This window comes from Temnothorax americanus, unplaced genomic scaffold, assembly GCF_048541705.1.
Source record: "Temnothorax americanus isolate GAGA-0224 unplaced genomic scaffold, ASM4854170v1 Scaffold58, whole genome shotgun sequence".
In the NCBI taxonomy this organism is placed as follows: Eukaryota; Metazoa; Arthropoda; class Insecta; order Hymenoptera; family Formicidae; genus Temnothorax; species Temnothorax americanus.
This window is the reverse complement of record NW_027509730.1, coordinates 254,490-280,643: the sequence shown is the minus strand read 5'-3', so window position 1 is coordinate 280,643 and position 26,154 is coordinate 254,490. Positions and strand designations below refer to the sequence as shown.

Here is a 26,154-nt window from a genome sequence, read left to right as displayed (position 1 = left end):
GTAGAATATTTAGAAAAGTAGGAGACGAGAGAAACTAGTTCTTTACAAATACTGATTTTAATTACACTGAATTGTAATATATACAAGATATATGATATATGATACATGTTTATAATAAATATATATATTTATATATAAGATTTATACGTAATTATATAATAAAAAAAATATAGGATGAATTTCTAAATGATTAATGAGTCAAGTAAATACACTAATCTATGCAATAAGGCACATAAAAATTTATATAGACAGATACATCTACTTGAGTAATTAGTTATTCAAAAATTTTCCCACGTTTGTATTAAAGTGCTCCTGGTATTTCGTTAATAACCCGCATTAAAATTTACTCAAAAATATTACCCCCCATATAAACTCAATACAAAATGCTCCATCCCGTATAATTTAATCAACCCGCGAATATTTTTCATGCAAATTAAAATATTGGTGTTAAAATGGAAATATATATAATATGTCGAGTGTTTTATTCTGTTAACAGCAATTAATATCTTTTGCGTCATTCGCGGGCGATACGTAATCATCATTTATGATTTAGGAATGTCAAATGACATTCCGCGTCATATTAAAAGGAATTCAAATTGTTTTTTGTACAACGTGTCTAAAACTATAATCGTGTTAAGCTATTAATATATCGTTGTTACATTCGAAATATTTATTATCTTAATCCATTGCGTCATTATTATCACACTGGATCATGATCATTATCGTCATTTATTTAATCAATCTAAAATATGAAAATACGCATGAAATCCACGTAAAAATAATTTTAAGCTTCAATAGATTAATAGTTAACATAGTCGCGTTATGTTAAAGCTGCGTCTAACATTCGCACCGCGTGGCGTTTCTTAATTTCACGCCTCTCGTCGGCGGCGTTTCGTCACTGCAATATAATATATCCGAGAGAAATTTTTCAACGTTTTTCCGCCGTATCACCAAGCGCGTCGCGCGTTGGCGTATTTATATTGCGTCAATACTACTGCCTGACACAACAGTATCGTTTAGCAATGAACACCGGATAAAACTCGCCCGCGCTATTGGTGTTGTAATACATATTACGTAAGTGTTATCTAATCAATCCACGTTTCTCGCTCTTCTCCCGCGAAGCAATAATCTTGATACAAGAGGAACGTTGGGCCTCTATAAAGAAACCTATGCATTGGGTTGAGCACGCCGCAGTAGTAGCGGTTTTATTTGATATCGACTCGTCGCCGGTCGGCCGGCGTGTATCCGTTTTTGTTTAACTCACGTATATAGTCACCTTCCGGTATCTCTCGACAATGATATCTCTCTCTCGTATTTTCCGCGCCTTTTTTTCCTCCCATCGAGAGCTAAACCTCTCACCTCCCACATGCGAACAAACATCGAGATATGGAGTGACATAGAGAGCTGGCAATTGCCTTAATTAACGCTCGATTAATAGCATCCTTTTACGTTTGCGAGAGGCGTGTGTCGCTTTGTCTCGAGCCATTTATTAAAGCGCGTCAGTTTGCATTGTCTTCCTGTAGCTCCCCCCGTCCGCGTGCAGCTTATAGGAGTGTCAAGTGAGCTTTTCACACCAATTAAGATATCTAATAATAATCAATCGTTCCTCGGCTGTTGGTGTACTCAAGTTCGTGACACAGACACAACTTGCTCTGTGCGTCAAAGGAGAATTGCCATAGTTAAGCCGAAAACTAAGTCCAACAGTCTAACTCTAATGTAATTCAGTATGCTCCAATTTTTGCGATATTAACAATAAGTTAGAAATACAGATTTTTTTACAGCTTATCGCACAAATGCACACACGTGAAAGATTTCTATGTATATCAATCTCGAAAATAGACAGTAATTTTGTTTTAAATTTCTCAATTGCAGTTTTTTTTTAACGCTTAAGGTGGTTCATGCAGTACTTGCAAGTCAAATAGGCAATTATTCTTATTAGTGATAAATAAGTGTGATTTTTGTCCGTAAAAATCAGCATATAATTAGATTTATTATTTATGACATCTTTAATGTTATACGACCTCTACGTAATTAAAATATTGGGGCCAAAGTCACATCTTTTACTAGAGTTGTGAGCCGTGTGAATATATATGTACAATAGCAGCGCGGCAACGTTATGATAAATAGAATAAACAATGCATGTTAAAATTATTTGGACATGTTATAACCTCATTGTATTAAAACTTGTATTTATTCAGTATTGCAGATCTTGATCAAACTTAATTTTAAATTCTTTTTAGAAATGGACGAATATTTTTGTTTCATTCTTTGCTTTATTCAGCGTCCAGAACATGGTAAACGTTGAAGGTTTTGGGATATGCGTTATACTCATCAGCTGACACATGCGTTGCCAAGCTGCCGCTCGAGTCCAGCTGTCAGTTCCGTGTTGTCGATTTAGTCAATCGAAAATTACGTTTTATTATTATATAGTACGGTCAATGAACTCGGGGTTCGTCCAGTATCTTGCAAAATGTTTATTGCATCGTTTTGTCAGTTTTTGGTTCGTTTATCTATAATTTTTGAAGTATTATAATTTTTGCAGCATAAGCGCTTTAGCCTCGTTTTTCGCAAGAGGGGCTATCCCCCCCCGCGTTAAATTGGCAAAGTTTACGGACATATATCTCCGGAACCAAACGGTTAAAAAATCCGAAATTTTACAGACACACTCTAGGAACGTTAATCTTTCATTTCATATCACATTTTCCGGGCTAACTACATTTGAATGCATGAACCACCTTAATTCACTTCAAGAGTGGCAAGAAATGATCGCCAATATTTCGCATTATTTATCCGCCAAGTTGTGTATAATGAGCGCCGGGATTGCTATATCTGAAACTTAGGCAACCAGTTTATTACCGTTAATTACCGCGCGCGATCGTAATTAGCCGCGTTTTTTTTTCGATTGCATGATTCACGTCTCAAGTGAATGGGGCAGAGGGACGCGCAGCATCCAACGAGAAGATGGCGTCGATGAATCGACCGGTGAGTAAATTTTCCCTCTAATTGTTCATTATTTCTGCCAACGACGATTCGATATTGTCGCCATTGCAGGGACACTCGAGCGTTTTGCGTTTCGCACTATCTTCGATACATTAATTAATCAACGGAAAACTACTACGTCGTTTAAATGTTTTGTGAAATGTGCGCGGATTAAGTGCGATAACGTATACGTATAAATATCGTACGGTTATAATTTATAATACAGGGGTTACTGCTATTTCGGGAACGAGACTCGCATTTCCGACGCGTTCCGGATTTGTAAACTTATCTGCTTGAAACATCTTCGCGGAAGGGACTATCTCGTCACAATTCCCAGTTTATAGTCGCGGGTAATCCTTAATGGGTAAGACGTGACAATCACAACGCGCCGTACTCGGAGAGTATACGCACGCGCGTTCAGTCGTCCTTTGATCGCGATAAAACGAGGAGAACGCGTTGCTCGTAAATATCCCGGCGGTGCACATCGCAAAATTATGTCGTCGGGCGAATCACGTTCCGCAGCGCGGATGCCGATGGCGTCGTTGTGTACGGGGCACACGACGGTACAATACCACCTGGAGCATCCAATCATTCCCCTCCGTATTCGCATCCTCGGACGCACGTTTCTGAATTTTAATCTAAATTCTTGTTTAGTTCGGCGTTTAACTCTTTTTTTCCCCCGGCCCTTTTCTTTTCCACGGCGCGACGGCGTCGGGATCTTCCTCTCGCAGAGGAATTGCTCGTTCCCTCTGCCATTTCCTCCCGCGGCTGCCATCGAGCATTTAAGTTTCACGAGTTAACACGTGTTATAATTACGGAAATTCTCGGGAAACCGAGACGGGGTAGCGCGCCGCGCGGTCCGCGCGGTGCGTCGTTGTATTGTGCTCTCGATCGAAACCTCGAGCAATTTATTTATATGCGAAAGTCGGCGTTAGGGGGTGACACCCGCGTAGCCGCCAATCTGACAGGTAAAAATTTGGTTTTTTTCTCTCGTAAAATGCTTTTAACGTTTTGAAAGGTGTCCTAACCGCAGAGAAATAAAGAAAAATTTTTTCGAAAAAAAAAATTATTTGACGCCGAATGTACGACGTGTACTGTTGTAAAAATCGTGGTTTGACTTTCCGCGGCATTGCGTCACCCTGCCAACTTAACAATTCGCAATTTTTGAAGTTTTGATTTTTTTGCTTACACATTTTTCACGCTATCGATAACCTTTTTCTTTAATATTGAAAACTAAATATTGTGAATTGATGTAGATATTTGGAAATAACCATATGTAGGCCTTTATTTTGAATTTTGACGCTATTATAAGTTTCGCTAACTAAGCTGGCGAACACTCTCAACTCTGATCCGTTTTACACCCGTGGCAATTCGCGCTGTATTCGCTGGTTAGTCTTGATATAATGCGACACTATTAACGCGAGTAAGTGTCTCCATTTCATATCGCGATACCGCAATGAATGAGCATTAAGAATGCGGCCGAATGGCTGGAGAGGACTCGGGTTGAAAAGGGACGAATTAACAGGCAGCTGGAGGACGTAACTGCAATGAAATAGCACGATAAATGCGTTAATATCGTCGACTCGCGCAGCTCGCTGCCGTGGAAACCGCGGAAACTGGGAAAACCGATAGACAGGGGACGCCGTCGACAAAGCCGAAAGTTATCCTAGATTACAGTTTAGGTACACAATCACTGCAAAAACAAATGTGTCATTTTTACACATTTTAAGTGCGTTATTCATTGTAGACACTTTTTACACACTTTATCCGTGTGTAAATTAAATTCACTTCAGGTGTGTTTTTAATTTACACACGATAAAACGTGTAAGAAGTCTACAATGAATAATGCACTTAAAATGTGTAAAAGTAACACACTTGTGTTTGTGCAATCTTAAAAAATAAAGATATCATTAATTAAAATAAAGTTATTATACATTATATAACGTCACATTAAAATTCAAAAGTGTGCCACGCTTTATTATAAAAGTGGACGCCACGAAACAACTTATATACAAGTTGTGCAATGTGCAGTTCTGTCATTATTCTTATACCATCGTTCGTCATATTTTAAATTTGAGAAACGGATCTCATCGGATGCCATCTCATCTCTGATCAAATGAGTTACTGCGTAGTGCGGCGACGCGCGACGCAACGATCACTCGCAAGACGGCGGACGTATATATATATATATATATATATATATATATATATATATATACGCTTTTGACAGTCCCCCATTGTGTGCCTCATTGTTTGCGTAATAAAGTCGCCGAAGAAGTCACCTCGCTTGCTTTTATCGGAAAATTAGTTTGCCACCTTACGTTCACCGTCTTATAATCGGGACTCGAACTCGGAAGTCCATTACTTATCGAAAAATTTTTTTCCGCTTTGTTTTCCTTGATCTCGGGATCAAATGACGCGCGAAATTATTAAATGATGTCGCAGATGTTGCGAACGGTTATGGAAGATAGCGAAGGAAAAATCGATAAGGGAAAAGACGTAGAAAAAACGCTTACCGTACGGCAGATTTGCATTTTTATCAATTGATTGAAAAAACTAGCGATATGATTCAATCAATAATGCCTATAGGAAATTTCGTTTAGATAATCCGTAATTTGCATCATATATATAATATGGGGTTATTACCTGCAGATAATAATGTAAACGGTAGAATGTTAAAACGATTGTTGTAAACGAATTTCGGCACTGGTAGCGCGAGGTCGACTTTGCCATAGTTGACGACAAATGTGGCTAGGTAACTAAATTAGTTGCTATTCTATTTAGTTCGTTAATTGTCGTCGGTGTAACTACATTTATTGTCGTCTATGTACTATTATGATTATCGTTTAATCTAATTTTCATACTGACTGCATTAAGCATTTGATAATTTTGCGGAACGCTGAAAATTAATTTTCTTTAACAGACGTGATTTCTTGTGAAACAGTTAAAGAACAATATTGACCTTAAAGTTCCTAAGTATTATTTGTAAGGATCAACTCGATGGGATGTCAGGATAATAGACGTTATTTTAGAGTTAATTTTAGAGTCTTGAATTTTAGAGTCTTTAGTTTTAATTTTAGTTAGTTAATTTTAGAGTCGTTACACACGACTCGATACGGTATAGGCACCGCAGCGCGCAACCGGAGACGGTCTACTTCTACCTTTCGCGGCTCACGATCGTTTGCCCGCGTATATTACAATCGGAGCAACGAGCTCCGTCTTCGGCTCTGATCACGCGTGTCCGGCGTGATGTCTCCTCCCGACATTCCCACAGGTCTGTCAGCTACGGTGCCAACGTGACTACTCTTAACGGGTTTCTTATATATTACTCGTGTAATATTCAAGTATGAAATCTTATAAGCGTAACTATGCCATTTTTTTTTACCAAAACGTATATCGAACATTTATGGTGTCGTGTCAAAGAATGACCCTTTGACTATATAAATTTCGCTTGTAAGCGCAATCATGTTAAGAATTTCTGCCCTAAATGGAACAGCAATGATCGCGGCTCTTACGACGGTAAGAACATTGCTAGAAACGAGCGCGGTTTTTCCGATTTTTCTCTCGGTCATTGCGATTCTTTTCTGTGTAACACTAATACACGGTAGGTACGTGCTCGGGCCGAACAAAAGCGCCGTCGTCTGAGTCGTCTCCGCCGTCTCATCGGGGGCGCCGACACGACTCCGCCGTTACCCCACGATTGTCCTGGGCGCATCCACGGAATATTTATCAACGCGCCATCCACGGCGCGGGTATCCCTGGCCCCGGCCCCGGCCGGCCCTGCCGCAGAGCGTCTTTAATAACGGGGCGCCGCGCGCGATGCAGGGCCGTATTGATTTTGAGGCCAAGGTGCGCCGCAAGGCAGCTTCCAACTCGCCAATGTAACATGTGTATAGGCGCGTATGTGTGCGCCAATGGATATTAACCCTCGGACGTGGTCCTGTCTAGAACGTACTCGACGAGGCATGCTGGCGTACCGAGCACGAAATTTGTATCAATCTACGGAAAATTAAATTCCGAATGAGTAACGGCGTGATATATATGTGTGTATATATATATACAAAACAATGCACCGCGATGCTAATTAACTAACTGGTTTATTGAATCGTTGTCATTCTCAAGATCATAGTGTTTCATTAAAGAGAAAATTTACTTAATTAAACTTGCCACGCGGAGCAACGGTGGGGGCGATTGCACGCGTTAGTTCTCAGGAGAACGGTGCCACTTTATTTTTCACCCTCTCGATTTTCGTTGCATGCGAAAAAGCGTGTGTACGTGATTTGCGAAATGTCGAAGAGTGAATGATCGTTCGCGTTCCATTGTCGAAGCGAGATATTAACCCAGTCGGTGTCCCCTCCCTCTTTTCGCGCGCGCTTTAGGGCTTTAGAGGATAATAATGGAAACGGAATCCACCGGTACCGTTCGGTGACGTTGTGACATTCAGGCGGCCGCATGAAAACGCGTCGCGCGGCGTGTACACGCGGAGTGCATACAAGGTGTCCGTCGCGAGTTCGTCGTCGCGCTGAAAATTGCATAATGCAAGCGCGCCGGTGAAAATGTAGCCAGGCGCATTTTTATTTTTCGTCGTCGCGCGACGGCATGTAAGTTTCACGAGCCGCGCGCGTCGGATTTGTAAGGACCGTCGTCGTACGCGTAGCTTTTGCACGATTCCGGCGCGACGCGACTCCTTTTTTTTCCGTCCCTTTCTCCCTCCTTTTTCCCCTCCTTTCTGTCATTCATATATTTCGCATGCCTCGCAAATATCGCATCACGTCGGCGCGCGAACTTACGTATGTATACGCCGAAAATTGGAAATATCGCGCTGTTTATTATCGGGAGGATGATGTATCAGTCCCTTCTACCTTACGGAAACAGCGCTTTACCGATTTTTCAGGGGAAAATTGGATACCGTTGCTGACGCGCGACATAAATAAAATCAGATAAAATATCGCTCGCCGCCTGCCGCCGTTCGTTTCATTTCCATCGTCCCCTGCCTTGGCCCCGAGGAATGGCACTCGACGTTTCCGTTTCGCGATTTCTGAATAGCCGGCACTCCGCTCGCTCAAACGCCGCGCGATTCCTTTTTGCCGAGCCTTCTCCCCACACAACGTGTCTCAGAAAGTCGCGGCGTGGTGCTCTTGGATCGTATATCACGGAGATCGTATATATATCCAAGAGGAACGAATAACACGGTAAACGAAATTATTTCATTTGCGCTACACTTGTAGTTTCCGCGTAATAAATAAATGCGAGAATTTTAGATCACTCGGCTAGATTAGCGGAGGCAAATAGACGTGGAAACTTTATTCTTTAGTTAATCCGAAGTGAACTTAAGATGTATCAGAATTTTAATCCAAGTTCTGGTTTGCAAGATATGTAATATTGAAAATTAAAAAGTTTAGCGAAACGAAATGGCGGCCAATCAAACTTTCACCGAGGAAAAATCGACTCGAAATTCGCCAACTTTTCAAGTAACTCAGTAGATCCGCATTCGCCCGCCGTCCCCGCTCCAAGTCGTATAAGTTTCCGAGAGAGGCGAGGGTGTATCGTTGCGAATTTACCGAGCACCTCGGAGCACCCCGTGGACGTGGCGTCGTCGCTTTTCCATTCGCGCCGCATATACTCGCGGGACAACTTCGGTTACGCGTAGCGAACTTTGAAACGGCCATTCACGTCGTAATCCTATAATGCATCCTTCGCATGCAGCGACATCCGTCGTTCGTATCCCGGCCTGCCTCTCTTTCTTTGTCTCGGCTTTCTCGATCCTCCCTGCCATGCCGCGTCAATGCCTCGAGACTCTCGATACGTTTTGCCGGTCGGTCAATCGTTATCGGTCCCTTCCTTTCGCTCGGCGCGGCGGCCAAGCGGGCCTTTGTGCTCTCGCATCGGTGATTCACCGTCGCGCGCGCGCTGCGATAACAATATTTTGCCGGCCGATAACGCGATCTTGGCGAACAAAGAGGAGGAACGTGGGCGTTCTTTAAACCGTTCGTCCGTACATCCGTTTCCTCACTCCCTTCTCTCTTTCCGTCCGTCGCAGACCGACGACGGACCAACGGCGGACCGACGTTTTTTTTGATGCGCCAGACACAGACACGTGACTGAACTCGGGTACGGGTCCGGGTACGTTTTTGTCAGGATTTGTAACCGTATAAGTTTCGGCATCGTTGCTTGTCCCTCCGCGCGCTCTCGGCCGCAGAAATATTATTATCCGCGACGTCCAGAATTCGCTCGCCGCGAAGACACGCGTCGCGCTCGACCCCACTTTATTCTTCTTCCGGAAAAATTATCGAAATGTTGAAATTTAACGTCGAATTTTTCTATCTCGGATAATAAAGTTTCACATGTGGACGTTCCAAATTTTACGAGCGCAATTGAGTATTTTCGTTAAATACGCGCGGGCGCATACTTTACGTCGCTTCAGTTAAGTCGTAGGGCCGGGGCACGAACATTGCCGTAGCGTCTTATACGCCATCTTACGTGAGAATTGCCTTACGCTACACGTAAGCCAAACGTACGGCAACGCATATAGAAAAACGTATAACGTAACATATCATACGTTACATGCGTTACGTTACGTTTTTCTATGTGCGTTGCCGTACGTTTGGTACGTGTCGCGTAAAGCAATTCTCATGTAAGGTGGCGTAAGACGCTATATACGCTACGGCAATGTTTGTGCCACGGACCTTTAACGGTTGAATGTCCAGACTGGATGTTTGAAACATCGATTTCCGCAAAGTTTTCACAGACTGGCGCGAAAGGACAGTTAAAATAATTTATAGTTGGAAAGAAAGTAATCAGACCCGCATTCTTATAAGATCTCGCGATACCCCTAAGTTCGTCAGGACGCGTCTCGCTCTGTAAGTTTGTTTCGTAGTTGTCGACCGCCCTTCTCTCTAACACCGTTATTAAGCTACCGCTTGGGAGTTAAGGAAAACGCGCCAAGTTAGAAATTGGTATACCAACGCCGGGTTATCGACAAGGTTTAAATGTTGCGGTATCTACGGCGAACTTTTGCCATCGCCTGGCGCCATGTAGGTAGGCAGAAATGGATGCTCGTCGCGCGCGGAAACGGCCGACGATGTAACGCGTTAAAAAAAATAATTAGAAAAAAGAACTTTATCGCGGAAATAACCCCTTTTCTACCAGCCGCCATTTACGAGCGCAGTCATTTGCTTCGTTCGTAAAAACCGAGTCTGTCGTCTCTTTCCGTCTTTCTCTCTTCTCTCTCTTTTTCTCTTTCCCTCTTTTTCTCTTACATCGGCTCGTCCGATTCATCTGTGGAAATGCCAGAGACGTTAACCGACTCTCGGAAAATTTCTCCTATTGAAGGTGGAACTTTGTTCGTAGGATTCACGGTTGTCACATCTTTAACATCGTAATCAGAGAACCGCGGAAACTTACGGAGTGTGCAAATTAGAAGTTGATGAAACGAAAACCATCGTATCACGTGAATTACTACAAAGTGATTTCACCTGCATATTTTTTAAAGACCATACATTATTTAACCAACACGTACGTCTTGGTGTCGCTTCCTTAAATATATTATTTTTTTTCCGAATGAATAGAATTTTGAAAACTATATATATAAATTGTTTTTGTAATAAATATTTTTCCGAAATACACGCGTGTGCGTATATGAACAATGCAAACATATATCAACTAGCTCGTTACCCGGGCTTCGCCCCGGAGGACATATGTAATAAGACACGTAAATAGTCTCTCTCCCTCTCTCTCTCTCTCTCTCTCTCTCTCTCTCTCTCTCTCTCTCTCTCTCTCTCTCTCTCTCTCTCTCCCTTTCTGGAAAATTTCGTAACCGATTTCCAAAAAGATACCAGTTCCCAAAAAGATCGGTAACAAAAAACTATACAAAACAATTTCCGTCGCCAGCGAATAATTCAAAATAAGTCGTTTTATTTTCGACCCAACTGGCCAATTGAAACAAGATTGCACAACGTTTCGACCGAATTCCGGTCCTTATCAAGTGCTTTAATTTAGGTTACACCGATCCGCATAACAAATTTAATTGCATCATTGACGTGGTGTCCTGACAACGTCAAGACAAACGCAAAAAATTCTTATGCGTTCCAAAAACGTTGTGCAACTTGTTTCAATTGGCCAGTTGGGTCGAAAATAAAACGACTTATTTTAAAAAACTGTACAGTTTATAGCACTCCCCGGAAAATTCTACCCCTACTTCATGTATAATTCTTTGAGATTCAATCAATTATTTCCCGAAAAATTTGAAAAATTAAAAAACCGGTTTCCAAAAAGATCGGTAACAAAAACTGTACACATCATGGCGCTCCCCGTAAAATTCTACCCCTACTTCATATATAATCCTTGCGATTTGGTCAATTAATTCCCGAAAAATTGGAAAAATTTATGATACCAATTTCCAAAAAGATTGGTAACGAAAAATTATACACATCATGGCACTCCCCGGAAGATTCTATCCCTGTTTCATATACTTTTGGTAAAAATTCAGTCCACTAACGAATGAGTAGTTCGCGGACAAACTGACGGACGGACGGACAGACAGACAAACAGTCGGGTTTTATATAATAGTAATATGATTAAAGGCGTTCGGATCAAAACTGCCGTATGAATTTGTCATTTTATGGGCGCCTTCTGTAGAGTGTTCAAAGTTCAACGGCCCTGCGCTAGTCTCTATCATCACGCTATAGAGTTGAAAAAAAAGCACGCAAATACATGCAGCGATGTATTGCGCCCGCCGGCGAAAAAAAAAGCGATAGAAAAAAACGCAGGTTATCGCAGGGACGGACTTTTTTCCGCACCACCGCCATTTACGAGCGAAGTCATTTGCGTCGTTCATAAAAAGCGATTTGAGTTTCTCGCATTGGGTCACCTCGAACCGTCCGTGAAAATACGCGAGACGTTACCCGACTCTCCCAGAGAAAATACTTCTCGTCGGGGGAAAAACTTTGTTCGCCACAAAGAGTGGGAAGGGGGTGGGCGGGAAAGAAAAGAGAGGAGGAATAAGAGAGCTAAGGAGGAGGAGGAGCGTAGCGAAAGCGCAATCATATCGTTAAAGATGTACAAAAGCTCGTCACGTTCCTTATCAAAACTATTTATTCGTAATCAAATTGATCTAATTCTGAAACTGCATAACTTATGCGATGCATTGGTAAACGCGTATATTTTTGACGTCTGTTACTTATTTATTACGGATATCCGTTTCAAAAATTGATATTGTCAACAATGTCAACTGCCTTAGTAATAGCACGTTTCTGATGCTGTTATAAATTAAGTTATTTTCATTCTCATATCTTATTCACATATATTTGAAATTATCGGTCTTTAATTGCCCTTGACCGCGCAACGATCGGTTCTGAAATGCACGCCATTTCTTCCGGCCACGAACTGCATCCTTGCTCGATTCTATTTTCGGCTCACGAGTTGCGTGGGCGTTAAGCTTGAAATCGCAATGTGGAACTCCGTAAAAATTTAAAGCGCGAAATCACCTCCTGCAACGTTGATGAGAACAACATAATTCTATTTCGAGATTGCACACGTGAATATATTTTCTGCTAATATAAATGAGATTAATATAGAGATAAATTTCTTACGAGGATGAATTATAAATCGTTTTGTGAGACGTACCGCCTGCGCAAATGCAATATGTAAATATCTTCTCGGTATATTTCTCTATGAAAGCGTATATTCTATTTTATCTGACAGATGAATGAAATATTTATATATGAGATGTGTTTAAGCTGAGTGCAATTTAAGTCGATTTTCGTATCAGTCTGTATTCACATTTCCGCGAAATTTAATACTCGAGAGAACTGGGCTTACTTCGCTTTCAAAATAAACAGTTCACATATCACAGTCAAGATTTTACCGGAACGAGATTCCAGCTTATCGATACCGCAACGGAGGAATCTGATAATGTCGCGAAATGTCGGACGTCAAGAGAAAGGAGAGAGCGAGAGAGAAGGGTGACGTCAGTTGAAGTTACTTATCCCTGAGTTTATTGATTTATCATACCGGAGAACGAAGATCCTCGCGAATTCTCGCGCTCCAGTAATCCGTCTCGACCTGCGGGTTTGATTTTCACGGTCGCCCACTCATCCCGATAACTCGGCACACACCGTATATAACTTTGTGGCAACGTAGGCGCGGTGTATATTGCTTATCAGAGGGAGAGGCTGAGGTCTCCCGAAAATGGATGCAATTCCATGGACGTACCGAGCGTTCCGCTCGCATTTAGCACCGCGATCTTCCATCGTGCATATATATACATATATATATGTGTGCATGCATGGACCAGATCCGAATCTAATATCGTGTTTTGCCTCCTCACGACCTCCGCTTGCTCCGTTCTCGCTCTCTCCTCTCCTCTCTCTCTCTCTCTCTCTCTCTCTTCATCTTCCGTTTTGTTTTAGTCACATTATGTACATACATAGGACAACACACACACCCACTAGTAGTTATAAGCACACAAGTTTGATGTTTACTGGTTGCGGTGTGGCGGACTGTACACCAATGTGTTAAAGCGCGTGCCCTCGTACGAGGATTAAAAAGCGTGTCTGACCGCAATGCGTATACTTCATTTGCGTGATTAATAATATGTCACGAACACGGCGCGATCATGCTCTTGTGAAAAGCAGCCGCGTCTCACGAGACGGAAGTTTCTCTTGCGTTTCGTATACCTCACTAAAATGAAATTTGAAGTTTAGAAAAATAATATAAATTTGACAGTTCTCTTTTTAAAAGCGTTCTCATATTATTTTGGCCAGATCACATTTTCGCACTTTTCGCGGATGCCGGTCATTTTCAATCAAACTAAAAGCTTGGAAACTCTACGAGACGCAGGCCATTCAGATCGATGTATAAAGCATTGAGATTTAAAGGGTTCACTTTTTGCGCCGCGCGACTTTAGTGGGTGCCGGACGGTGAAAAAGCGCTGGAAAAGCCCACGTAACCGCAATGCGGATGTTTCAACGGGCCTATGAGGGTCGAAGTTCGATAAAGAGCGCCGGCAGCAGCGGAGCAATAAAATTGACTGATTTAAAGAACTCGGAATTTTACTTCCAGATACTACAACGGCCGATCGATCGCGTCGCGGATAGCGTGATTCGATTTCAAATGCGCGACTCGTGACTTACCGCCGTGCTGATGCGCGGTGCTTTGATTTTATTTCCCCGAGTCCAACAATTTATTACCGCTCGCGAGTATAAACTAATTCTCGCTGCCGAAAACTCGCGCTAACTTTTTCGCAGTTTACGTCACGCGGGAGAACATTCCCCTCGCACTTTTCATTCCTCGGTTTCGAGTTCATCACTCACGTTGGGACATGCTGATGTCTCGCAGCTTTAAAAAAAAAGCAGGATTTTTCACCCCTTTTCTTCTCTCGCGATGGCCGCAACGTACGTAGAAAGAGAAAAAAGTCGTGTGAAAAAAGCGAATCGTGTGTAGAGACAAAAATATTGCGCGATAGTCGCGCCGTTTCCGTCCTCGTCCATTAGCTCGGCTCGATTCTCCGATTCATTCCCTTTCCGCGTCTCACCCTGCTACCATTATCGTCGCATGCCAAGAGCCTCCGCGGAAAATAGGAGTTTGATTGGAACAGAGGGAATTGCAATCGGAATATCCTACGGAGGAGGATCCCGCCCGTCTACGACGAGTACGACGTCGACGACGGCGACGACGGCGACGACGGCAAGGCCCGCAAGACCGACGACTGGGATGACGACGACTTTGCTCGTAAATAACATTTGCTTCCTCGCTACGAACGAAGTTACGACCGCGGAACTTTGCACGGAGAGAAAGGGAACGCGGAGCGGCGGCGCGGCGGGCGGGCGCGGAGCCGAGGCCGAAGGCAAGAGAATGCAAAGGACCGGCGCGGGGGCGGAACGAGGCGGGAGAGCGACGCGCTGCAAACAGACGACGATTTACAAAGCATCGGAGGCGCTGCACCATCACCGCTGGTTTCCCTCCCGAGGAAGGAAAAGAGAGAACCGAGGAGAGAGCGCACTCGACGAGGGCGACAGAAACAAAAAGTATGCGGTGCGGCGCGACGATTTATCGCGCCGCCAACATCGTGGATCGCGATGCGTATGGATTTCCAGCGTGGCGGGTAAATACTCGGACGGATAAAGAATCTCGCGTGATCTATGAAGGGATCCCGTCCGTCCCGTTCTAGATCGAATGACGAAAAACCTACGATGTAGGCAGGGTGTGTGGCTTGGGAATGGCGTGTGTCGCGATCCAATCGGTATTGCTCATAATGTAAACGACGAATAGATGGGGGGGGGGGAGAGGAGTTAAGCGGGGAGCACACACTTCTGCACAACGCATAATGCGTAAGCATAAGAGAACTGATTATTTCCTTATGCACATGTGTATGGACCAATGTGCTCCCCGATTTATGCTTTTTTCCGAACTATATCTCTATTGATGAATACCGAAGGTTTGCAAAATGTAGAGACAAAGAATATTATTTTATTTGATAAAATAATTATACTTTTTGGAATCAACCCAAATGAGACCACATTCTTTTGAAAGGTCTTGTACATAGAAGTACAAAACCCTGCAATCATTTTTCTTTATATTCATTTGTTGCAAAGTTATACATTTTTAAACAAATTTCTATTTTTTTCCCAATTGTTTTCAAATTTCGCTTTGTATATAAGCAATATAATATTTATTGGATTAAACAAATTAAAACCTATTGGATATTGTAGTAGAGATGTTGACGAGTAACTCAGAATTTTTTTGATTCTTTTGAAAGCCTAGAACATAAAAATAACAGGGTGGACTTAAAAGCCCCAGTTTGCTGACGGCGTTATTAAAAAAATGCTTGCTGACGAAGGATTAATATAAGTGCGTACAACAATAAAATGGACGAATGAATTGGGAATGGATAAGAAAGAGGAAGTAAAACAAGAGGAAGTAAAACAAAATTAAATAACGAAAATGAAAATTACATGCAATTAACAATGTCGTGAAAGTAGTTTTATTATAAAAATTATAATGAATAACGCTCTAATGACGAATATGTATATCTCAATCGTTAATGATGCTTGATTAAATTAGCTTGAGAAGATTTATAGTTCGATCGCGGTTTGATGTAAAGGTATTTAATGGAGGAGAAAAGAGATATATCAGAATAAGAGCGAGTCCGCGCGAATATGGATAGGGGCGCGCAAACCGAGTGATGATTTACAAAGCAACGGCGGCTGCACAAGGAATTGGCACGCGATAAAGATAGAAATAAAAAATCGCGTGTAGCATGATTTATCGCGTGGCGCCATGTTGGATCACGGGCCTACGATGAATTTCCAGCATTCTAGGTAAATGTTAAAATCGATAAAGTCGTTGAGAGAAATATTGTTAAGACAACCCGGAAAAATTAATTGCAAGATAAAAGCGAATAGAATTAGTCTGATAAGCGCAGCTATATTCTAAAAGTAAAAAAACTATTGATTTTATTTCAGTTTTAATAAAAGTATTTTTATATTCATATTCATATTTACGTGTCTCAGAATATATATAGAATTATCAAGAGATGTTCTAATTTAATTAGTTGTCGGACTATTATTTAATTAGTTTTATATTCTCATAGAATAATATGATCATAATTCCAAAAAGAAAGGAAATCCACATTTATCATCACCGAATTTACTACGAGAATAGAGTTTAAAATCGCTATCTCGGGGGGAAAACCGTTTCGGTGTTTGGTGAAGTGGCGATTGCAAAGATGAAGAAGAAAATGGGAAAATAAAAGCGAGCGCGATACGATCTTCGCACACAACAATGATACACAAAAGCATTCTTGGATGGGCCAAGGCCCTCGACGCGAGGCGGAAAGTGCACGCTACTACGGCGCGATAAAAGACAGAAACGAAGTCCCGGAACACGTAATAAGATTTATCGTGTTCTTAGATCGTGGATCATGATACACGCGGATTTACAGTTCGCGGCGCGTCGCGCACGTAAACACGAAAATCGATAAAAGCGAGGCGGTAGCGAAGATAGAGCAAGGCGAGCGCTCGAAAATCGATAAAGGGCGCCGGGAATATCGGGAGGGCACACTCGAGCGAAATATTGGGAGCGAAGCAAGGAAGCAAACGAGAAATAAAGGATATCGTAGCGGAAGGAAAGTAGCGCATTCGCTACATGCCGGGGGGGCGATTTTCGAAACGGTGAAAATCGGTTTTTCGTTTGTTCCCTTGCCAAACTCTGAGGAAAATCTTTTTCAGCATATAATAAAAGAGAAGCTTGACTTTTTAAAGGAATTGATTAAGTTTTTAGTTCGACGTTAATCACAATACGATTTAAAGCTCTTTCAATACATATGCGTTGTAACTGTTCAATAATTATTTGCCATTTTTTTTTATTAGACAGACGAAAAAAGGAAACTCGCGAAATTGGATCGCAGTGGTTTAGCTATTTTCATGTAACGGTTCTAACATACACCTTATATGAGATCATAAAAGGCATTTTCGAACATGCTCCGCGGAAGATGTCCGAGCATTAAGATATTATTCACGGTGTTTGAGCTCCGGTCGTGGATTATACCATGTACCCGTTTATAGGATATTCCATGCGGGTGAATTCAAAAATCGATAAAGAGTGCCTGGAACATTGGAAGGGTCGTTGGGAAGAGAACGTAGGGAAAGACGATAGCCGGAGAGAGACCGTGTCTTTCACATAGGGAGGAGAGATCGCCGCGCAAGGATGACGCCGTAGGTATTCATATTTCCATGCACAATTTGCGCACGTCGGTGCGCAATGCAAAATTTTTACGATCCAATATCATTTAAATAAGCTCCCTGGTGCTTCCTGTTCCTCATCGTAAATTACCGATGTTAGCATGTAACAAAGTGAGGGAGGCAGCACGTAGAAAAGCGCAATTAATGCAGTTAGCAAACAATTTCTTCTAACTGTATTAAACCAGCGTGAAAATAAGCGAAACTCGAGGGATGGGGTGAAATGACGTACATGTGGAACCAAGATTAACACAATTATCAATAATTTTTTCGATCCACGTTGAGTCGGCGTGGAAATAAAACAATCTCAATTCAGAAATTACAAGATTCGATATTAACGTGTTTATGTATCGTGAAAAACGAAGCACGAATATCGACAGCCGCGGCAGGGACAATCGAGTGAGAATATGGAAACGCGCCGGTGGAAATGGCCGTGTCTTTCTGAGAGAATGGCAGCAGGGTTGAAGAAGTGTAGGTGAAGCGAGAAAAGATAGAAGAGACGGGAGAAAAGAAGAGAGAGAGAGAGAGAAAGATGGAAGAATAGCCAGGGGCAAGAGAATGGCGTGGATGGGACGAGGGGAGCGGGGAGGGGGGGAGAAGGTAGCACGCATTTCCACCATTTATACACACGTCGGGGGAACGGTGGCGGTGGTGGCGGCGGCTATCTTGTCGATATTTCGGTTTTCCCCATTCCCGGGGTTTCTGCCCTCTTCCACCAATTCTCCCCCGCCTTCCTTCCCCCCTCGCTCCCTCGTCTGCCTGCCTACTACCCCTGACGAAACAGCCCGACGGGCTCTCGCCGTTGTACTTTCGGACAGGGCTTAATCACCGTAGAGGGTTCCTCGCCGTATTTGCTGCTGACGAGAAAGGATCCGGTCTTTATCTCGCGTGGCGCACGTTGCCGCCATTGCCGAGATTATTCCGTTTCCTCCCTTCCGACGATTCCGTTAATTCCGTTGTGGAATTAACGACGACGGCGATGTGCGCCACGCGGTTGCGGAATTGGCCGAGAGAGCGACCTGCTTGACCGCTCTCGGACGTTCGGTAATTAACCCTTCGCACTTATCTGCATCTCTCTTCGTTCGTCGCGGCGAAGGTGAAGGAGGTCGCCATAATCACGCGCGGCCCAAAATCCGCCGTGTTTATAGTCGGATAAACTCGAATATAGTGAACGTCGAGATTTTTTGCATGCAATTCAGTCAGTATTACTCCGAGGTTGATTTATTTCGTAAAATGGAACAATTTTAATTCGTTTATATTAATTTTCCACTTAAATAAATTAAGCAATACGCTTCTAATTTTCCGATTTTTGGATCCAACGAGGACTTGAAAATATATATACTTATGTAAATTGCGAGACATTTGGCTCTTCTTTAGTCCGGCCATTGTCAGAAAATCCTATAATATGCACGTTAATCCTGTTCTATTGTAAAATTCGTTCGTGTCTCGGGAAATTTCCCGCGGTTCTTCGGCTGTCGCGCAGTCTCGCCGTCGGCGTCGCGTTTATAGAGTCCTGACATCCGGCGATTCGTGCGAGGATGAAACGTTGCAACAGCGACGTGCGCATTTCCAATAGAACGGTCCTCCTCCCTCTTGCACATACGCGCATATATATTCTCTTCTTCCGCGGGAGATCCCCCTTGCGCCGTAATTATCTCTGCCCTACCCTTTATGCGAGAGGAGCACACGTCGCGTCGAACGCCGCCATCGCGACCAAAGAAGCGCGTGTACGCGTGTGTGCCCTGTGACGGCATATTTATCGCTTCCGGATGCATGCTGCCTATGACGTTTACGAACACATCGAACCCAGGTCTGTATCCTACCTCCTTCGCCCTTACACTCGTGTCGCGATGTCGCTCTTCTTTCATCCCGTCTTTGTTGTGAGAATCTGGGGGTAAAAAGTTACACCGGGCTTGATACGCACAGCGATGTACATACGTACGTCATATGCAATTATAGAGATGGAAAGTATCAAAAGGATCGAAACATGATGAAAAAAATTGCTGCTCGGTTTTACTCCTGATCGATTTTACCGACATATAATTATTCGTGATTGTATTTATGTAAATAAATCTTTCTTCAATCGAATATACCTTGGAAATTAATATGGAAAAGTAAAAATAGATAAAATTAAACGTAATATCGCGAGATTTTATGAATATTAAAAATTTTAATTATTGCAGATTGAAATGATATTTATGGGCGCGCATTTTTTTCTTACGCTAGAATTCATGCTTTCTATTTGATTCGCTTTCGTTTGGTTTCTCTTTCATTCACTCGGTTCTCGCGGTGATTTCAAACGCGATGTGCAATTCCAGCCTCGCGCTCACACGAATGCCGCCTCCCATTCTCTTTTGTATATGGCTTAGTATTCCGCGGCTGCACCAATGATTCGCTGTGTGCAGAAACCTCCAGGCGGAGTATGCTTCCTGGAATATTGCACGTGTCTCTGTTAAATTACATACTAAATGCTCCAATAAAAAGAAATTTCATTCTGTTCTCTTTTATACCGCAATACGTCGTAAAAGTAAATCGGCTTCGGAGTAAGAGTATAAACATTATATCATGTAAATACGATGAGATAAAAAATGCTTGATATTCAAAAAAATGCTTAACACTAAGAAGTGTCTACATCGAAGGGAATCACTGAGGTTTATCCGCGCGAATAAAAATTTCGTTGAGATCGTCGGGTTTTAAAAAATCCAGAAGAACCTTGCGTCGTGTAAAAAAGAAGAAAAAAAAGAGAGGAGAGAAATATCTCGACAGACATCCGCGGTCTCTGATGCATCAATCATTTCGGCTTTTTGCTCTCGCGAGCCATCTCCCCGCGATTTAAGCATTCCGCCGACGTGTCTGCCCCCTTTTTTTCTGCCATTCGATACGTGCGCACGCGCTCGCGCGCCATTGTCGACTACCTACTGCACATCGCCGTTTCTGTCCGATATCTGTTTCCCGAATATTTCGCTCCTTCTACCCACACCCGATGCCGCCGTTCTCTCCGGGGGTGCGTTATACGGGGTATCCTTCCCCGCTGATGTATTCGGTATGTACAGAAGTGCTTAGCCAGCGCCTAGGCCAGCATGGAATAGCTCGGCTGCCGCGTCGCTATGCGCTATAAGCATAAGCACACTGCGGGACCGACCGCTAAATGAGAACGTGGGTGCATAGAGCAGCCGTTAAGGCGAATTTACGCGGCTCGCTCTTGGCGATTATCATACCGGAGGTGAATCAATCCGAACAAATATATTCGCTAAACAAATTTTTAAACGTTATCGTAACAAACACGTTGCTCGATGGACGAAGAGAGCGTCTGAAATGCGCACACGCCTTTTACTTGACAATCGCAACTAAACGTATGTGAACTTATAGAATCACTTAATTACAAATTATGGCGCATACCGTACGGATCCAGCTCTCTTGCTTCATTGCTTTGCATGGCATACGTGATATATATGACGGATGTATAATTCTATTTCCTTCTTTAGACAGATCGTAAAGGAGGCTGCGTGTTGCATCGTATCGCATAAAATGACCCTAATAGTTGACGCATAGCGGCATACGCTTGGCAGATATGTCCGCTTATTATGTTAGCATCGATGCATTCAAGTATGCACCGCATTCAGTGTTATTGCTCTCTCTCCAGACGCATCTATATTTGCACGCTGAACGGCGATACACCTAAACGCCACGTGCATATATATGAGCGCGCATTGCGTTGTCGCGTGGGTTCCGTGGGCGTCTCGGCGTCGTCGAGACGTCTCATCCTTCACAGGATATATTAGACGGAAAAAGTTTGTATATCGTTCACCGAGGGACTCTTAAATTTGACCTAGTCTTCATACTTTTAGTCATACGATATTTTACACAATGTAGATACGAAATTACTCTTGATTTTTTTTAAGGCATTTCTTATACGGAGGAGCGTATTTTGTAGGCGCTTAAGCAGGGCCTCAGCAAACTCTTGTATATTGCATTAAACTTATATAAAATCAAGTTATAATTGATTATTATGTTTAATTATAAGAAAAAAGTGAAAATATTATGTGTATTTAGAAATTTTTCATTTTTCGGTAAATTTTACTGTCAGAACAATATGGCAACGCTGCGCTTTTCAGGGCGCCGATTGTAAAATATGAAGTTGATAACAAAAATGTCAATGTAAGTGTCAATTTCATTAATCAAAGAATATTGTGACATTTTCTTTAATGAGTGATAATAAAAAACATAAAGTGAGGAGTAATGTGAGCAAAAATAAAGGACAATTTTTTTGGATTATTTTTTTTTTAAACATAATAAATAGTTGATAATAAACCGTACGTGATGAACTGAAGTGTGACATGAGCGCACAGCGTTGCCAAATAATTCCTTGAAAGTCGCCATTGAAAATATTCATCTATAAACCACATTTCAAATCAACTTGTAACATAAATATTTTGTTTAAATATTCGGTGACTCTGTATTTTTATCGGCACTATCGAAAATATAGAGTTTAGCGAATATGTAGCGCAGTTAATATTTAATATCTTAAGATATTTGATAAACAAATTATTACATTGAAATATGGAAAATAGACTTTTTCGATAACGTCACATATAAATATCGAATTTTCAAAGTCATAATTCTTCTTTATATGTTCGGTAATGTGGTTTAATTTTTTTCTGGCGTAAAGATATGCATTTTAACTTTCTTGTACCAAAAAATCAGTTAATTCTTAAGACTTTGGTGTCATGAAAGGAACATTAAAAATTAAAACAATTAGCGATTATATTTATATATATATTTATAATTAATATTAAATAATTATTAATATTAGTATCGTATACATTTCTTACTTGATCTTTTTATATAATGTTGAAAATCAAAATTTGTAGTAATAATGCTTTTATTGGTTTATATATATACAGACTGAGCGTGCTAGTAAAGATATGAATATCAAAGCAAATCTTCTTACTAGATGGAAATGTCTTTTTTTTTTTAGGTTAAAATTTATCAAAACGGATTCAGAGCGCGTCATAAATTTTTTTAAATTATACCCGGCAGCTTAAACGATTGAAACGAGGAGGCGTAACGAGAGCGAGTCTTTGATCCTATGGCGGTACCATGGCATAGTGCGGCGTATAGTCGTTACCCTTAACTCGGATGTAAATGTAGGCAAATAAGGCCAGCGTTACAAGTCCCGAGGATGTATCTTTACGAGACTGCGAGCGACCGCCCGGCGTTACGTGAGGGATGTCTTACTGGGATACGAAAAACATCGAAATGCACTTTTCTGAAGTATACCACGCGGAATTTTCTCCAATATCAAACGACGAACAGTGAGTTATTTTAGCCTAGCTGTCATACCGTAAAGGCTACACGCATACGTATCGTGCAAACTGTAAATATTAATCGAATTCTCGTCGACACGCTGCGGAGGAAAGTGCATATCTGCGCATTGCAGCTGGCAGATTGAAGTTTTAAGGGAAATGTGCATGGCACACAATATAAAAGCTATTAGCTTGTAAATTTAAATTTGCTTACAATTTTTTATATAAAAGAATTTTGCGAAAAAGTGAGATATTTTTTTTTATCCTTACAAGGTTACAATCCTTGCAAGGATTTTTTCGAGAAAAAACAAACGTGACGAATTTGAGGCAATGTTGCGCGTTTATTCCTCTGGAATTTTCTTTTTTCTGGTGTCGACGTTGATAGTATTAACCACATTTACACGAACCTCATTATGAGGCTTGATAAAACGAGCCGTATGATAATGCGCTGTTAGCTGCTGATGCACGGATAAATGATAACAGATAAACAGCGACGGTCGGTGCAGGCTCGCATGCCGTGATGTAGGTAAATGAAAGAGGGTAAAAACTAAATAACAATACTATTTCCATATAGATTGAGATGTCCACGGAAGCTGAAAAATCGCGGAGGGTTATTTCCGAGTTGCGTGCCGCAACAGTATTGTGGATTCGCGTTAGAATGCGACGCATCGAATCTGTAACTCGGTGCAAATGTGTTGCCGCATTCCTTTTTCGCTTATATACCCCCTTGTTCTTCGTTTTGCTTCTTTCATCATGGCTGTAGGGGAAGGCGCTCGAATTTTCATCGCGGCTGAAAACCGAAACGATTATGCGACGCCATTATTCCTTTCTCTCTCTTCTGTCGACCGCCGTTGAGCGCGCGTTAATCGATACTGGAAACACGGGAAGATACGCGCGCCTTTCTGATTAGAATTTTTAAATATTTAACGTTGCACAGCCGCGTGTCGCGAGAAAAATATGAAGCGCACGAGCACGAACCGTGTGCCGCCCGATATTCTAATATCGGGACTATCTTTGACAACAGATTAGATTTCGACGAGCCATTTTGCGATTAAGCGGGGCTTTACGCGAGCCCACGCTACGACGGCAATTCCTTTTGCAACGAGCTCTCACGGAAAATGCTCTCTGGGCGGGGCAGCGCTAGTGCTATTTTATAGCGTCATTGCGGCACAGTGATAAAATGCTTTATAAATAATATGCGCTCAGTTACTGCATCTATGGATTACGGGGCACTTGGAATTTTATTGAAAAACATAAATCATCGTATGATTAGGCGGAATAAAATATGAACAATGTTAAGGTGAGTTTACACAGCACGCAATCAATAGTGGCGCCAACTGACTGGCATTCATTGGCGCCAGAAACCGACTGGCAAACTCTGCACAAGTGTACACAGTGATTGATGTATAATATGGAAAATATTTAACATTTATTAAACACACAGTAAACGACAGCAAGCATATAACCTCAAATTTTGAGGTTATATGCTTTGGCCAATAACCGCCGGTAAACGCCACATTACTAGCGCCAGTTTGTATCAAGTGTTTACACTTGCATTTTTACTGGCGTTAGTCGATTGGCGCCACTAATCATTGTGTGTGTAAACTCACCTTTAGCGAGCGGCATGCAGTCATGTGAAATTTATCATCTCATCTTGATTTTGAAGCTTAACTATTAGTGCAAACATCGAAAGCACTAAAAATTAAAATTTTTGTCGATTAATTTCTATTATAACTTTTACGAAATACGCTATTGTGACGCACGAAATTTAATTTTTAGCATTGAAACTTTAGCGACGAGGAAGACACTGGTCATTAATTGTTTTTGAGATATAATTTGTCATTAAGATATTTCGTGTAATAGACATAGTCTTTTTTTTTATATATGTATATATCTTCGGAAGACAAATTACTCGCAAGACAAAGCGTTTTCGATGAGAGCGCATTACGCTTTAATTATTCTCACTTTAAGGTGATTTTCAACGATAAATTAAATTTCATTAAGAGGGATCTTTCCTCTTGTGAAGCGTTCGCGCTTGTTACGCGATATGCATTTTCTTTGATTAATGTTCTCACGCGTATCTATTCATTAAGCCGTGGAAAATATTATGCGTGACTCGGTATTTGCATATTGCTATAAATATTTTGCTGGAAAAATAGCTCGGCCGATGTATATATAAATATGTCTCCATTTGTAGACTAATACGGGGATTAAGAGCTTACATTTTTAGCGTAGGACGATTTGTGCCGTAGTTACAACGTGTGTCGGCTGCCGCGCCGATGTTAAAGCAATGTAACAAAATACACGTTTGTACGAATGTGTGATCGACAACGACAACGGTCAAGATGTCGCGCGATGCAATGCTTAAAATCAGAGATGCGAATAAACATGTTTTTATCAGCGAACTTTGGAATTTGCGGCGTACGCGTTTTGTTACAAAACACAGACGAGTTGCTCGTCCGCGCGCAGCTTATTACCGTCCGTTCATAACACATCGCGTCGAATAAACATAAGTCCGTTGCTCCCCTCAATGTTCCATACAATTTCCGTACGTTTATCTGCGAGAGCTAATCCGTTGGAGTGGCTACACAAGTTTTCTCTCACTTTTGAATATTAACTGGGATCTGTCGTGAAATGCATATATGTTTAATGGAGGGAGAGTATTGGACGAAATTAAAAATTTCTTAATTTTAATTGAAAGAATTTTATAATGCCTGTATCGATGTTTGTGGCTGTGTGAGTTTAAGAGGGTACACCTCTTTGGAAGCGTTAAGAAAACGTGCATTTCTGAAATTTTTTTGTGTGGAAAAGATTGTAAACTTTATTTCGATGAATGTTTTTTTATTTAAAAAAAAAAAAACATTTTTTAGAAATAGTAAGAATTTTTTTATCAAAAAATAAAGAGGAATTTAAAAGATAGTCAATCTTCCGTTAACACTTTCTTAGAGGTCACAAAACGTCTCTAAAAAAGTGTTTACGGAAGATTAACTTCATCTTTTATATTCTTTATTTATTACTTTTTTATTAAAAAATTCTTCCTATTTTAAAAAAATGTATTTTTTTTTAGCAAGAAAACATTTATTAAATAAAGTTTTTTTCCACAAAAAATCGCTGAAATACATGTTTTCTTA

At 41.5% G+C, this 26,154-nt stretch overlaps 1 protein-coding gene across 3 annotated transcripts in view; it reads left to right on the top strand.

Moving 5' to 3' along the window:
• The window catches only part of Sema1a (semaphorin 1a), a 282,084-nt gene that overhangs the window by 1,452 nt on the left and 254,478 nt on the right, over positions 1 to 26,154 (top strand). The window lies entirely within an intron of this gene.